We start from the raw sequence: 15,574 nt of genomic DNA, 5'->3' as shown, positions 1-15,574 counted from the left end.
GAGATTCTGAGGATTGTGATCAGTGACACAATGGTTTCATTAAAGGATTGTTTTAAAGATAGCTGAGAAAAAGGCAATTTCATATTGGGTGTGTAAGTGGTGTGACTAGTTTTATGTTTGCATGAACATCCGGCTAGGGGGCCTGGGAACTCTTTTCCCTGGTACCGGGAACAAAACCTAACCAAATTCCTAATTGGATCCCATCACTACAGTGGTTGGGCACTAACCCATGGGACTGGATGGGGTTAGGCTGGACTGATGGATCCATAAATCGAGACTCAATTTCTGTTTAGTTCGATAGATGAAGTAAATTCTGGACAAAAATTGTTCTATGGAAAAGAATCAACGGCTATGCCTCTCAATGAGGAAAAAAGCGTTGGTCTCTATGATCCAAGAACAGTCTTTTTCCCTGATCTGACTATGGGACATACAAGTTCGGTCAGATGAGCTCAGTTAGTTAAGGCTTTTACTACGTTAAGGAAAAGTTATCCTGGTGGAATCGCCCGTGCTTTCCGAGCAAAGGAAGTTTTTCCGGGTTCGGTTTTGGAAAAACCGATGGATTAGTCTCTTGTCCGGATATCCATGGGCGAGGTCCTGAGTGTGGGACCCTACCCTATGCAAGAAGTGCTACTTCCACTGCTAGCACCCCTGAATTTTTTACGCGGTGGAGACAGGGATCTTACACGGCTCATCAAATCGGTGCATCAAACCGCCACGCGCGCTGTTGCAGTTCTATGCGTTTTTGCAGGTGCCTGTTTTCTGAGGGAAAAATGAGATTTCTTCTTCACTAGATGCAATGGCTCTAATTCCTCTAGGCCCTAGGGGTTTTCAAGGGTGCTCTACAAGTTGGTGAAGACAGATTTTGATTTGATCAAGTCTACAATGAGATCCAAGCTCTTCATCAAATCTAGTGACTTTGGTAAAACAAAGATTAAGCATTCAATGTTTGGTCAAATCTTGTGTTTCTTTGCTTAATCCTCTATTATACTAAAGGATTTGAGCTCATTTGAACTCTAAGGCCTCAGATTTGGACTCCCCGCATACTCAGTTTTCTACACACAAAATAGAGGATTAATTTGCTAATCAATGATTAATCAACACTAATCAATGTATTTTGGTGCAATTGAGGGTTCAAATTAACCATTGGGTATCTAATACAGATCCCTATAACTTCAGATTACAATTCAGAGTGGTTTGATACTCCAACCATTCCGTACAGATTTATTACCTTTGGTTTAATGTAATTTCTGGTGATTTCATGCTGATAAATATGTTGGGTATCTAATACAGATCCCTATAACTTCATATTGCAATTCAGAGTGGTTTGATACTCCAACCATTTCGTACAGATTAATCAACACTAATCAATGTATTTTGGTGCAATTGAGGGTTCAAATTAACCATTGGGTATCTAATACAGATCCCTATAACTTCAGATTGCAATTCAGAGTGGTTTGATACTCCACCCATTCCGTACAAATTTGTTACCTTTGGTTTAATGTAATTTCTGGTGATTTTATGCTGATAAATATGTTGTAATCACCTAAACACCAGATTGAGTTGTAAAAGGGTAGACACTGCCCTTGAATCTTGAAATTGGATCAAGAGGTAAGACCCCCTTCACATCAACATGAGTACGGCACAAGAGATAGCCAAATTTAATGGGGAGCAGTTTTACACATGGCAGACAAAAACCATGTATCTGCTCATGAGGAAAAATCTATGGGGGCTAGTTGAAGGAAGAGATGAATGCCCAGAGGTGAGAGGGAAAAATGAGTGGAAGAGCAAGAATGAAAAGGCATTGGGACTTATCACACTTAGTTTAAATGATGAAATCATTCATCACATCATAGGGATACAATGGGCAAAAGATGCATGGGATGAACTCAATAAATTATTTGGCACACAAGCTAAAAATTCAAAGATAAATCTGTTAATGAAATTCTACAAATTGGATGTGAAGGAAAGTGAACCTTTAATCACACACTTGAACAGATATAAAAGTATTAAGCAACAACTAGTAGCTATTGGCAAAAAGGTAGAAGATGATGAGGCACTAGTAGTGCTTCTGAAGAGTGTGGACAAAGGTGAATATGAAAACATTGTAGCAACACTAAAGAATTTACTTGAATTGAAGCTACACGAGATAGAAGGAGCTCTACTAGAGCAAGAGACCAGAGAGAAAGAGAAGAAGTGGTTGGACTCAACAGCAGGAGAAGAAAAAGCATTCTTCACCCGAGGAGGATTCTCTCGAGGACGAGGATGCGGAAAAGGCAGAGTAGGAGGAAGGACCTTCACTTGCCACAACTGTGGAAAGCCAGGACACATGGCAAGAGACTACTACGGCAAACCCAGTGGGGAGAAGGAATGATATCAGCAAACTTCATGGAGGCTCCTAAGGAAGTGGAGTCATATCATCATTTCTGAGAGAGAGAGAGAGAGAGAGAGAGAGAGAGAGAGAGAGAGAGAGAGAGAGAGAGAGAGAGAGAGAGAGAGAGAGAGAGAAACCCCACAACCCAATGTAACCTGTCCCAACAGAGTAAAACCACCTCTGAGCCACCAATGATGTCGGCCATGTGGTAGATGTATGTGTGAGCACTTTAGTCAAGGTCACGGGCACTTGTAGTAGCCTTGGACACATAGAGAGAGAGAGTGTCAAGGACTATGAGTTTAGAGACTTGAGGCACTGGTTGTGGACTATCAAGTAAGAGGGAAACTTGGTATAGGGTCCAAGTGTGCTAGGAGTATTCACTTGAGGGGAGGTGTTAAAATATACAAGTGAATAGGGTGTGTGCGGGAACAAGCCCTTGGCAAGAGGCTGTAAAAGAGAATCTGTAAATGTGAGAGAACCTGTGAAAAGGTGAGAAGTATCTACTGGGAGACAATAAAGGGTAGCATGAGGAGATTTAGGAGGTGTGGAGATATTTTGGGAGAGGTGGAGAGAATCAAGCAAAAGAGGTGGAGTTAATCAAGGAGAAATCAGTGGGATTGGATGCTTGGATGTAAACTCTATAAATTGAGGCATTGGCCTAATGAGAATTTGCTGGTTTTTTATTATCCATGCCTACATTAAGCTATCAGTTAATTGCTCACTAATCATATCTTAATTATCATCTAATTTCTTGTTAATGATGTTGATTCTAGCATTTGATCCACCATAGCTCATCACATTGCTGCAAATTTAACAATGTGTAGCTCTCAAAGCTACTGAGGGGGTGTTGTACCTAAACCAAGAAGGGGAAAGAGATGATGGTGCCCTTACCCATGTAGTACTGCTTCCTTCCTTGCTTGTTCTTGCCTCTTGCTTGCCTCCTTTGCTCTAACAATAACTAGGCTCTGATAGTATAAAAAGAATGTGGGGGAGAGGGAGAGCTTCAAACCCTAGCAAGCAAACAGACACACACAAGAGAGAGCAAGACACAAGAGAGAGATGGATAGCTAAATTCTCTTCTATCTTTTTCTTCTCTACTCAACCAACATAACATAAAGATAAGAGTACACACTATATGGGTTAGTACTCAACTACTACAACATACAAGGGTCGGTCCATAATGTGAACCTAACTAAATGAGCTGGCACTATAACTATGTCAATCTCTAGTAATCCAAAATGGCTGTCACACAGCCTGTCATCGCGCTGGCCGCATATCACCCATAATCTCACCAACCATGCCAGTGGTGTAGATGCGGAAGCTATCACCCACGTGGGTCATCAATGTCTATTGTAGCACTAGTTGAGCTCAATATCTCAATAATTTCCCCTTAACAAAGTTGTTAAGTACGTGCCGATTTTAGTTCTAGTGTTCGATCATCGCGGTTGCTCTTTCTAATCTAATCTTTCAGGTTATTGTATAAAACTTCGGTCCATGCAACCTTGGTTCTTTCTTCTATTGCCTTACCATTCCACATGCTTTCCTTGACATGAAGTATGTCTTATGGTTGAGATTTATCATCTCCACTATGATGCGCATCTGCTTCTGTTGCTCCTCATCTGCATTGCCTGATATCTTGAATTCTTTGGTGTTCCCCTCCAATGGGCCAAACTCCTTTACCAGAGTTAGCTTGACCTCAACCTCTCCTTCACCTAGCAATTTGAACTCCTTTGTTACATAAAGGGGGTCAAAATTTCTCTTCTTTATGACATTTGATGGGAGCGTTATGACATTTGATTTTTGCAACTGCTCCAACTGCTCCGGTGGCCTTGAAGTTATACTGGAGCTCCTCCCAGCAAGAGAAACTTTGCAAATTCTTTCAAACCCATTTTCTCTAGCCATTGGGTGTGCTTATTTGTCTCCTTATACAGAGTGGAAGAGAGGTAGTTGACTCAACCATTCTGTCTGCTTCGGTTGCACTAGGTTTGAGAGAGAGAAGGGTGGAAGCAGAGCTCAGAAGTAGTGTAGTTCAGAATGCAAGGTAGCGAGAATTCGTTGCATAATATTTTCAAATTGGGCTTTCAAGACAGAGATCCGTCGTCGTGGTGCACACTTCCCCTCCATATGGTCATAACTACCCAACTTCACCATGATTTTCCCAAATCACTTTCGTAATCTAGCCATGGGGCGGTGCCCTTTGCAAGGTCATTAATTACTGGGTTGGGAGCAAGAAATGGCGACATGACACATGTCCCTTTCCATTCATGAACCATTTTTTAGGGTGGAAGCCTCACTTTTCCCGCCATATCCTCGCTTTGTAAGACATATCCATGCTTTTTCGCGCCATATCCATGCTTATGCCAATTGGCTCCTCTATTTCTATGCATACTAAAATTGTATTAACATATGTATATCCTAATTTTGGGTTTTGTTATTTTGTTTGTTCCAGAATCCAGTCTTGATTCCTAATCCTGATAGAACTCGGGCTCTTCCTCTTGGGCACCTTCTAGATCCTTATTGGAAATTTTAGTTTGTTGGACAGTCTCTAGATTTGGATCTTCATTTGGACCCCCTTCCCCTCTATTCTCTAGATTTGGATTTAGACACACTCCCCTTCTGTTCTCCAGATCTAGATCTGGATCTAAACATGCTCTTTCTTTAGGACATGCTTGTCTTGATATTTCTAGTATTTTTTCGTATAATAAGGCTTCAACATGTACCCATTCACCAGTTTCCTTAAGCTCTGTCCATCTAGACTTGCCAGCTTAAATGTTCTTTTTCCCATTTTCTTGACAATTCTAAATGGGCCAGTCCATCTCATTTTTAACTTTCGTGGGTGGGGTCCCATTCTGGATGAGAACAACAAGGCTGCATCTCCTTATTCAAAGATCCTAAAATTAATGTTCATGTCCACCTACAGCTTTCTCCTTTTCTTTGCAATCTCGGTCGTCCATGCGCTATGTAGCCTCCTTTCATCTAGCTTGAGGAGTTTTTTGATCTTGTGGACCTCTGATTCTTCCGTAGAGATTCTTTCTGTTACAGCTATCCTGAGGCACTGTGTTAGGAACTCCATGGACACCATTGCCTCCAGCCCATATACCATGCTGAAAGGTGTAAGTCCTATCGCATTCTTATATGCTGTCCGAAATGCCCACAATGTTGAGTGTAGCTTTGTGTCCCAATTGTTCCCATTCTCATTCACTGTCTTGATCAGGATCCCCTTAAGGATTTTGTTTGTGGATTTTTCTTGTCCATTTAGTTGTGGATAGTAGACTATTAACTTTTTATGTATTATCATGTGCTGCTCTATTAGTTTCCTCATCACATCATTAAGGAAATTGGTCCCTTGGTCATTGACTATCTCAATTGGGCATCCAAATCTCATCATTATGATTTCATAGAGAAATGTTTCCCACCGATGATGCCTTACAGTCATTTCAGGGACTTGGCCTCTACCCATTTGGTGCAATAATCCGTGGCCTACAAGGATGTATCTATTTCTTGTTCTTTGAGCTATTGGCTTGAATGAGCCCACAAAATCCAAAACCCGTTTCTGGAATAGCTCTAAGGGCAACACTAGGGTGTGCGGAATTCTATCTGCATCATTTGGTTGCCCCAACCTCTGGCACATATCGCATTCCTTTTATGAACATGTGCACATGTTTTAACGTAGTTGGCCACCGCAAACTTGCCTAGAACACCTTCGCCCCATAACCTCTCCAAAAAAATGACCACCACTTATGCCTTGATGTGCTTCTACCAACATAACCTATTGCTCATGTTTGAGGATACATCTCCTCAATATCTGGTCTCAACACCCATCTTGTAGAGCTGCCCAGCCACCACCATGAATGACTTACTCTGGAGAGTTGGATTCTTTCTCTAATCTCAGGACATGTACTCCAGAAAGGACAAGCTAGATAAGAATTGTAGAATTTCATCATACGAGAGGGGTTTCTCTCCTTCTATGAGGAAAAGCTGCGCATCTAGGAAATCATCTTTCACCCTCTCTTGTTCTTCTTCATTTCTAGTCTTGACAAGAAGTCTTCATGCATGCTTGTTCCCGGGGATCTGCCTTATGTTGAACTTAAATCCCTCTAACAAGAGCAGCCATCTGGCCAATTTTCTTGCTAGGTCTAGGTTTTTTATTAGGTACAAGAGAGATTTGTGATCTACATGAAATTCAAGTGTCTTACCCAACAAGTAGTGTGCTTGAACTTCTTGATGGAGTAGATCATTCCAAGTGATGACTCCCCCGTAGTGGAGTAGTTCTTCTCTGGCCTGGACAGCCTCCTGCTTGCATAGTAGACCGGTTTGTACGAACCCTCTTGTGCTTCGTGCACATCATAGCACTACCAATGGCAACATCAAAGGCATCAACAAACACATAGAATACTAGGTCATAGTTTGGCTACTAGAGAATGGGAGCTGCCAGTATTCTCTTGAGGTTCTAGAATTCCTCTTGATAGGATCCGGACTAGACATATTTTACATCTTTCACTTTCAAACTGTATAGGAGCACTGCCACGTTTACCAGGAACCTCATGAATTTGCTATACCATTTGATTAGCCCTAGGAATCTTGCAAGTTCTTTGGCATTCTTGGGTGGCTTCAGCTTCACTATGGTAACCTAGGTCGGATCCACAACTATCCCTTCCACAAACACTATATGCCCTAAGAGGGGATCCATTGGTTATAACAAAGGCATACTTGGTTGGGTTCACTAGCCTTCCTGCACTTTTCCAGGCACATTATGAGGTGTGTCATGTGTTCTTCTTTCTTTCGGAACACACTAAAGTCATCCACAAACACCCTCATGAAGGTGGTCAAATATTCATAGAAAATTTCTTGAACCATCCTTTGGAATGTAGTAGGAGCATTTTTTTAGCCCGAAGTCATCACATTGGAGGCAAATACCACCACTCTGTTGGTAAGAGAGGTTGTCTTCTCTTTATCTTCCACAGCCATCAGTACCTAGTTGTACCTACCCTACCTATCCAAAAAGGAGTATGTATCGTGCCCAGCTACCGTATCTCGCAAGGAATCTATAAACAGGCGGGAATGGATCTGATATGGTGGAGAATTTAGCTTGCGGTAGTTGATGCATACCCTCAACTTCCCATTTTTCTTCAAGACAATGGCAATTAGTGAAAGTCATTTTGCCGTGTCCACCGGTGGATAGATGAACCTAACTCTTAGCAACTTGTCAATTTCCTCCTTCACTTATTTTGCATAATTGGGGTTCATTATGTATCTTCCCTGCCAAATAGGGGTTGCATCCTCCTTCAAGTTAATCATGTGTTGGTAGAAGCTAGGATCAATCCCTTTCATATCTGAGTAATTTGAGGTGAACACATCTTTGTAGAACTTCAACAGTTCCAGGAGCCTTCTCCTGGAATCTATAAACAGGCGGGAACGGATCTGATATGGTGGAGAATTTAGCTTGCGGTAGTTGATGCATACCCTCAACTTCCCATTTTTCTTCAAGACAATGGCAATTAGTGAAAGTCATTTTGCCGTGTCCACCGGTGGATAGATGAACCCAACTCTTAGCAACTTGTCAATTTCCTCCTTCACTTATTTTGCATAATTGGGGTTCATTATGTATCTTCCCTGCCAAATAGGGGTTGCATCCTCCTTCAAGTTAATCATGTGTTGGTAGAAGCTAGGATCAATCCCTTTCATGTCTGAGTAATTTGAGGTGAACACATCTTTGTAGAACTTCAACAGTTCCAGGAGCCTTCTCCTAAATTCCTAATATAGTTGAGCACTGATTCTCACTATCTTTGGCTCTTGGTTTGATTCTACTTCCTAATTTGGGCTTCCTCTTGCTTTAGGGTCAACATTACTCTTCCTACTCAACTTGCAAAACTGTGCCGCATTGTCTTGTGTGTCCTCCTCTTCTTCTAAACCTTCTTCACATATGTAGTTCCAGATGAGCCACCAAGACTTTTGGATCATACCTTTGGACAATCCTCTCTATGTCCACCTCAAATAGTGATAGCAGATCTAGATTCTCCTTCATGATCTGCTCTTCTTTGTCATCTTCTATCCTTGCTAGTAGGTAGTTTATGCCCTTTGCATGTGCATCAGTCGGCTTGGGTTCCAGCCTGTCTTTTCTTACTACTACTGAAATGCAAACTTTCTTTTTACCTCTCCTGGTTGTGATCTTATCCGTATCCCAGTTGTGATTTATCCTTCCACTCCTAATCCATGGTCTTCCTCCCAACAAGAACATGGGATATGCACCTACAATTTTAGTCATCTTGAGAACTATAAACATGGTAGTGAACATGCATCCTACTTCTATTTTTCTCCTTTGATTATCCCAACAGGTCAGACCCTTCTCTGGTCAGCCATGTGAATCTAGAACAAGGCTGGCTGCATGTCTGTAATTCTTAGCTTTTTAGTGAGACTATCTGATATATTATATTTACCCATGATCCTCCAAAATAGCCCTTATCACTGTCTCTCCTCTAATCATGGTCACTTCTGGAATGGATGTATCATAATCCTAGACTATTTCCACATTCTTGTATTCAACTATCGTGTTTTCCAGTTCCTGCAAGGGCATCTACACCAGATTCTCATTTGGCACTATAGCTTCAAGAAACTTTTTCCTATAATTTGGGAACCAGATTCAGTATTTAATCCAGTGTGATGTTGAATTTCATCTTGCTGCTGAGGTCCTCCCACAGTTCGTATTCCTTAATGCTATCAATTGGCATGCTTTGATTTATACGCATCCTTCCTTCTTTCTCTTTTGCTTCCCTTTCCTTCTTCTAACTTCTTCTTGTCAAATTTTTGGTGTGGATCCCTTCCAAATTTCCCACTTCTGCTACTCTGGGCTGTAATTGGCTCCAATTGGCAATTCGGCATCGGCTTCTTTCCTGTGCCAATCTCCTCTCTTCTCTTGATGACTAGTTTTTTCCTGTCCAGATTTTCCTCAAGATGCTCTCCTAGGGGCAGGCTTTCCTACATTGTCCTCACCATCCCTTGTGTGCTCTACATTAACTTGGTGATTTTCTCTCAAACCCTTTGCTACCCTGCCCACTCTGCTGTCTTCTTTTTCTATTCCAGCTCGACACTCCTGCTTGTCTTGTCAATTTCTTCACAAGTCCTTGTGATCTTATCACATAGCCATGGCCTCTAGTAGTTTTTCTTATTCTTTTCCTATCCCATGGTCTACCTTTACCATGTTTACAATAGCATCATCTCATGCCAGGTTTGCCTCCCTTTGTGGCCTTTTCTCTTATAGTTCTACTGATGGCACTGAAAGATGGTGTAGTCATTTTTTCTATGCCCTAGACCATTGAAGTAAACGCACGCTCCCCTTAGTCCAAATCTTCCACCCCCTCTTCCATAAGTTCTCTTGAATGGCGACCTGGTTAATTGCTGCTGGAGCTGCTATGCCGCCTTTCCACCACCCTCGGATTTCTATTATGGGTGTTAAAGTAGCATGTCTCTGCAGAGTGATTGTTCCTCCCAGAGATAATGCATACTTGAGTGTTTCTTAATTAGCACTCCTCTTTCAGGTGCTCTTGATTGTTGCGCCTCATGCATCAAATGTTTGTCTGGTCCTACGTGTCCAGTAATCTTGGCTAGGGTGACCTTTAGTTCTTCCTAAATGTTTATTTCTTGCTTATTGCCTTTCTTTTTCTAGGGCTTCCTCTCTTTGGCATCCGACTCCTGACTGGACTCTGACTATGAGGTGTCCTATCTGGAATCTGATTTTGAGGTTTCTTTCTCTTTCTTCTTCCATTTGTTCTTCTTCTTCTTGTTTGCTTCAGCTCTGGTGGCTCCTGCCACTACTTGCTCAAACCTAAGGGCATCCAAGTCGTAAGAGGCTACTGCCATCTAGAGATTTTCCCTCAGTCCTCTTTACAAACCAGTGGTTCAGAGCATGGTTGGGGTAGGACGGTTGGGTTAATTCAGGCGCATCAGCATTGCACTCAGAATTCAGCTGCATAGTCTTTTATTGGCCTCTTTTTCTGTTTTATCCTCTGTAACTTTTCCAGCACCTCCATTATGGTCTTGTCTTTCCTGAATTTTTTCATCAAGAAAGCCTTCTTCGAATGTCTGGAAGTTCTCCAGAACATATTGGGCATAAAATACTCTTTGTTTTGTGGCAAACAGAGCTCTTTGGTTTCAAAGGTGAAGACATGGGCATTTGGATCCTCCTCACTCTTTCCCTTGAATTTAGGATTCTTGAGGAACACCTTGCCCCCCACAACTACTAGTTCTTCTCCTTATTAAGTTTCCTGCCTCCTATTTGGTGGCTCTTGGTGATCTTCTTACTAATTTTGTAGTGGTTCCAAAATTTATCTTTCTAGCTATCGTGGAATCTCTTCTATTAGTCTTCTTGGATGGTGAAGTTATCCTTCATGCTCTATAGTCTTGGCTTGTCTGTGGTGACGATACTACATTGCTCTATTTGAGCCACCTTCATTCTCCATGCCTACTCCATTGTGCTCTTATGAATTCATCTCTCTTGAACATTCCTAACCCTAGTATGTACGTACTCCCTTTTCTCAGTTCATCCCAACTAGCTTCACTTTCAGAACTTACCTAGGACTAACCTCTTTTTTCTCACTCCCCTAATTGGTATACTATTCCCCCACAGGATCGTCAAAAGTGTCAGCGTCTCGTCCAAGACCTGGCACTTATGTGGTTCTAGACCACCTAGTCAACTCTGCTGGAGGAGACGCAACTAATGCAACTGCACCCAATATGATAAGCCAATGCACAATTGGTGAGTTATGGTCTACCTACGTTCGAGGAGATTAAGCATGAATGCATGAAGGTTAGCTCCTATGGTTATCCAGATTCTAGATAAACTATCGCATCTAGATAAGAATGACTTAACATAAGATTGAATATAACACAAGAATGACTTAACACAAGATTAAATATAACACCAATAGAGATGAGTAGACAGAGAGCAATAGTGAGACAACACACAATCCTAGGAGGACACTTAGGTACATAAAGTCTATAGTATCCTTTTTTATGAGGTTGGAATACAGGTATATGTACATGGCCATATATGCAGATTGGGCTAGTAGTATCTCAGACCTCCAAACAAGGAAGATTTTATGTTTTCTTTGGGAGCTAGTAGCTAGAGTAGAAAAAGAAGCAACTAATTATTACTTTTTGTCGAGCATAGAGGCTGAGTATAGGGAAACTACTATGGTAACATCTAAGGTAGCTTGGTTATAGAAGCTACTTCTAGATATGGGTCAGCCCATAGGTAGGATAATTATCAGTTATTATTGTGACAACATGAGGAGAATACACTTGGCTACTAGTAACCCAATGCATCATACTTAGACAAAGCACATTGAGGTGCATTATCATTTTCTGATGGAGAAGACTCTAGCATATGATATGGATTTTGCATATGTCACAGAGATTACGTAGCGAACATCTTCAAAAAGGCATTGTGTGAGTAGAGAGAAGATTTGTGAGCTTCCTTGGAGTGCAAAGTATAGAGTTAAGTTTAAGGGGGAGTGTTGAGATATTCGGCTCAACTAGTGTAGATATGGATGAAATGCCAAGATGCCATCTCCATGATGAAAAATAGGTAGAGGGAGAGGAGACACACACACAGGAGCAAACCCTATTGTATTAAGCAAACCCTAACCATAGAGGGAAGCCATCTCCCTTCTTACACAATGCATAAAACCATAATCCATAATCTACAACACACTACATGTGTTGTGTCCACACACAACACACTACATGTGTTGTGTCCACACACAGCTAACCCTAGCTAATGTCCACACACCATGACCAGCTGGACGCGGTCATTTATGTCTCACACATGTTACTACCTAACATGCCACCTAACATGCCAGCACATAGTGCAGCTGGCACAAGCTGACATCAAGCTTGAATCTCAATAGCCCCTCTCAAGCTCATGATGTATTGCCATAGATGAAGATGTAGATGAGCTTGGGCTATCAAAGCTCTCAACACTCTCCCTCAAGCTCATCCCATGTACTCCCAACATAGTATAGAAATACTCAAACTTCTCCCTGCTAAGTGGCTTTGTAAAGATGTCGGCTCTTCAGTCTTCACATACTGCAAATCCACTGTACCATCCAACACTTTCTCTCTGACAAAATGATAGTGGACCTCTATATTTTTGGTCTGTGCATAAAAAATTAGATTCTTGGCCAACTATATGCTGCTCATGTTGTCACAATGAATGACAACCTTGCCATCAATAGGCTCACCCAAATCAGCCAAGAGACTCTTTAACCATACTCCTTCACATGTAGCAATGGCTGCACCCCTGTATTCAGCCTATGTACTAGATAAAGCAACAGTAGGTTGCTTCTTGCTACTCCAACTCACCACTGCACTTCCAAATGTAAAGGCGTAACCACTAGTAGACCTCCTGTCATACGAGCTACACTTGCCCAATCTGCGTCTATGTAGCCGTGTACATCCAAGACTTTACCATGCTCATAAAGAAGGCCATAATGTGCAGTGGTCACATAATGCGTCTCACTGCATCCAAATGAGGTTTTCTGGGGCTTTGCATAAATTGGCTTACTTCCCCACAGCATAACCGAGATCCGGGCGTGTGATAGTCATGTAAATAAGATTGCCAAATATCTTTCTATACATAGATGGATCATCCAACTCTTCACCAAAATCAGCCCGCAGCTTCACATTCTGCTCCAAAGGTGTACTCACTAGCTTACACCCTGTCATCCCATATTTTGCCAACATATCCAATGCATATTGACGTTGCACTAACCATGTCCCTGCATGGTCTTTGATCACTTCAATCCTAAGAAAATATCTCAATTCACCCAAGTCTTTCATATCAAACTGCCCACTCAATGCTTTCTTAACATGCATAACATCTGTAGCATGATCTCCTGTGACAATCAAGTCATCCACATAGATGACAAGTAAGACAATCCCATGATTTGTTTTCTTCACATAGAGTGAAGAATCTGCTGAAGAAACCTGAAATCCAAGGGAGATAAGATATTGGCTTATCTTATCACTCCAAGCACGAGCTGCTTGATTCAAACCATATAATGCTTTTCTTAATCTGCATACATGAGTGGGGTACCTCAAGTGTACATATCCTTTTGCATACATGAGTGGGGTACCTCGGGTGTACATATCCTTCTGGCTATGCCATATAAACTTCCTCTTGTAAATCACCATTTAGAAATGCATTTTTCACATCCATTTGATGCATTTCCCAACCATTTGCTGTAGCCATAGCAATGACTGCTCTCGCTGTTCCCATCTTTGCAACTGGACTAAATGTTTCATCATAGTCCAAGCCTTGGGTTTGTGCATAACCCTTAGCTACCTACCGCACTTTATGGCGCTCAATGGAGCCATCTGATTTACATTTCACCTTATAAACCCATTTGCAACCAATGACATTTTTGCCTTGTGGTAAGGCAACCAAATCCCAAGTTTCATTATGAACCAATGCGTCCATCTCAACATCCATTGCCTTCTCCCATACATGCTTCCCAATAACTTTTGTATAGCATGTAGGTTCCACATGCTTCACCAAAGAGGTCATATTATATGCATAATGCATAGCAAAGTCACGATATGTCAACCTGTAAACTGGATACCTGGCCCTTTGGGATCTCCGCAATGCATGCGGATCACTCTGAACACCTGTCTCACTCTAGCATGTGGAGGCACATATCTATCCTGCCTCTTGCACCTGGTGTGCGTAAAACTGGTATGCCAAGTTCCTCATCCAAACTTTCTGAATTTGACGACTCATAACCTATAATGCCAATTTCTTCAACCTTCTTTTTCCCTTTATCCATAGCACTACTCCCAGTGGTCACACTCTCATGTCTCAAAGCGTCCTGACCATGGACGTATAGTGCTACTCTCAAACTCTATTAGCCCAGACATAGAAACAGAAATTGCTTGTGGCAAGTTCACATGCACATCAGCATCAACGAAATCAATGACACCCTCATCCTTTGCCTTGTACCAACTAGCAAGTTCATCAAACACCACATCTTGTGAGATAACCACTTGCCTGGTTTGTGGATTGTAACATTTATATGCCTTGCGATCCTGTGCATACCCAACAAAAATGCACTTTTCTACCTTAGGATCCAACTTCTTCCTTCTCTCGTCTGGCACATGCACATAAGCTATGCAACCAAACACTTTGAGGTGTCCAATGTCTAGCCTAAATCCTATAAGATGATGCATCTCTGGCATACTTCCATGTATGGCTGCTGTGGGTGTCTTATTAAGTACATACACTATTGTGGCACATGCTTCTGCCCAATAATAATCTGGCATGCTCTTTTCATTGAGCATCGCCCTGGCCACATCACAAATGACTCTATTTTTTCTCTCAGCAACATTGTTTTGTTGAGGTGTATACCTGCAAGTTAACTGCCTTCTTATGCCATGCTTTCTCAAGAAATTCTCAAAAGCATGTGAGGTGTATCACCACCTCACCTCCATCTGTCCTCAAACATTTTATCCAAGAGCCATATTGCTTCTCTACAAAAGCTTTGAAGTCCATAAACTTTCCCAACACTTCACTTTTCTCTCTGAGAAAGTAAATCCAAGTAATTCTGCTGAAATCATCAATGAATGTCACATAATACAAGGTGCCTTTAATGGATGGGTTTTTTGCAGGACCCCATACATCACTATGAACTATCTCAAGTGGCCTGCTACTCATGTTGCCTTCTTTAGGAAATGGCAACTATGCTTGCTTTCCAAATTGGCAAGCATCACAGGATTTGACACTACAGTAATTGCAAGCAAGGATGCTTTTCTATTGAGGGCATCTGCTACCACATTTTCTTTGCCCGGGCGGTACTTGATTTCAAAATCAAATTCCTGCAGGGTCTACATCCACCTTCTTTGGCACATGTTGAGATCCTTCTGAGTGAAGATCCACTTTAAGCTCTCATGATCTGTCCACCATCAAAGTGAATCTTTGACCCAGTAGGTAATGTCTCCACAACTTTAGGACATATACTATTGAAAGTAGTTCGAGGTCATGGACAACATAATTCCTCTCATGCATTCTCAGTTTTTGGGATTCATAGGCCACCACTGCATGACCTTCCTGCATGAGTGCACCTCCCAAGGCAAAACCACTGGCATCAATTATACTACCTCAAAGGGTAGAGAGAAATCTGGCAACTTGAGAACGGGATTGGTTACCAAGGC

The sequence above is a fragment of the Cibotium barometz genome, chromosome 17 (assembly GCF_041138505.1).
Source record: "Cibotium barometz isolate CiBa-2024 chromosome 17, ASM4113850v1, whole genome shotgun sequence".
In the NCBI taxonomy this organism is placed as follows: domain Eukaryota; kingdom Viridiplantae; phylum Streptophyta; class Polypodiopsida; order Cyatheales; family Cibotiaceae; genus Cibotium; species Cibotium barometz.
The sequence above is the reverse complement of the archived record's forward strand: the minus strand, read 5'-3'. Positions refer to the sequence as shown.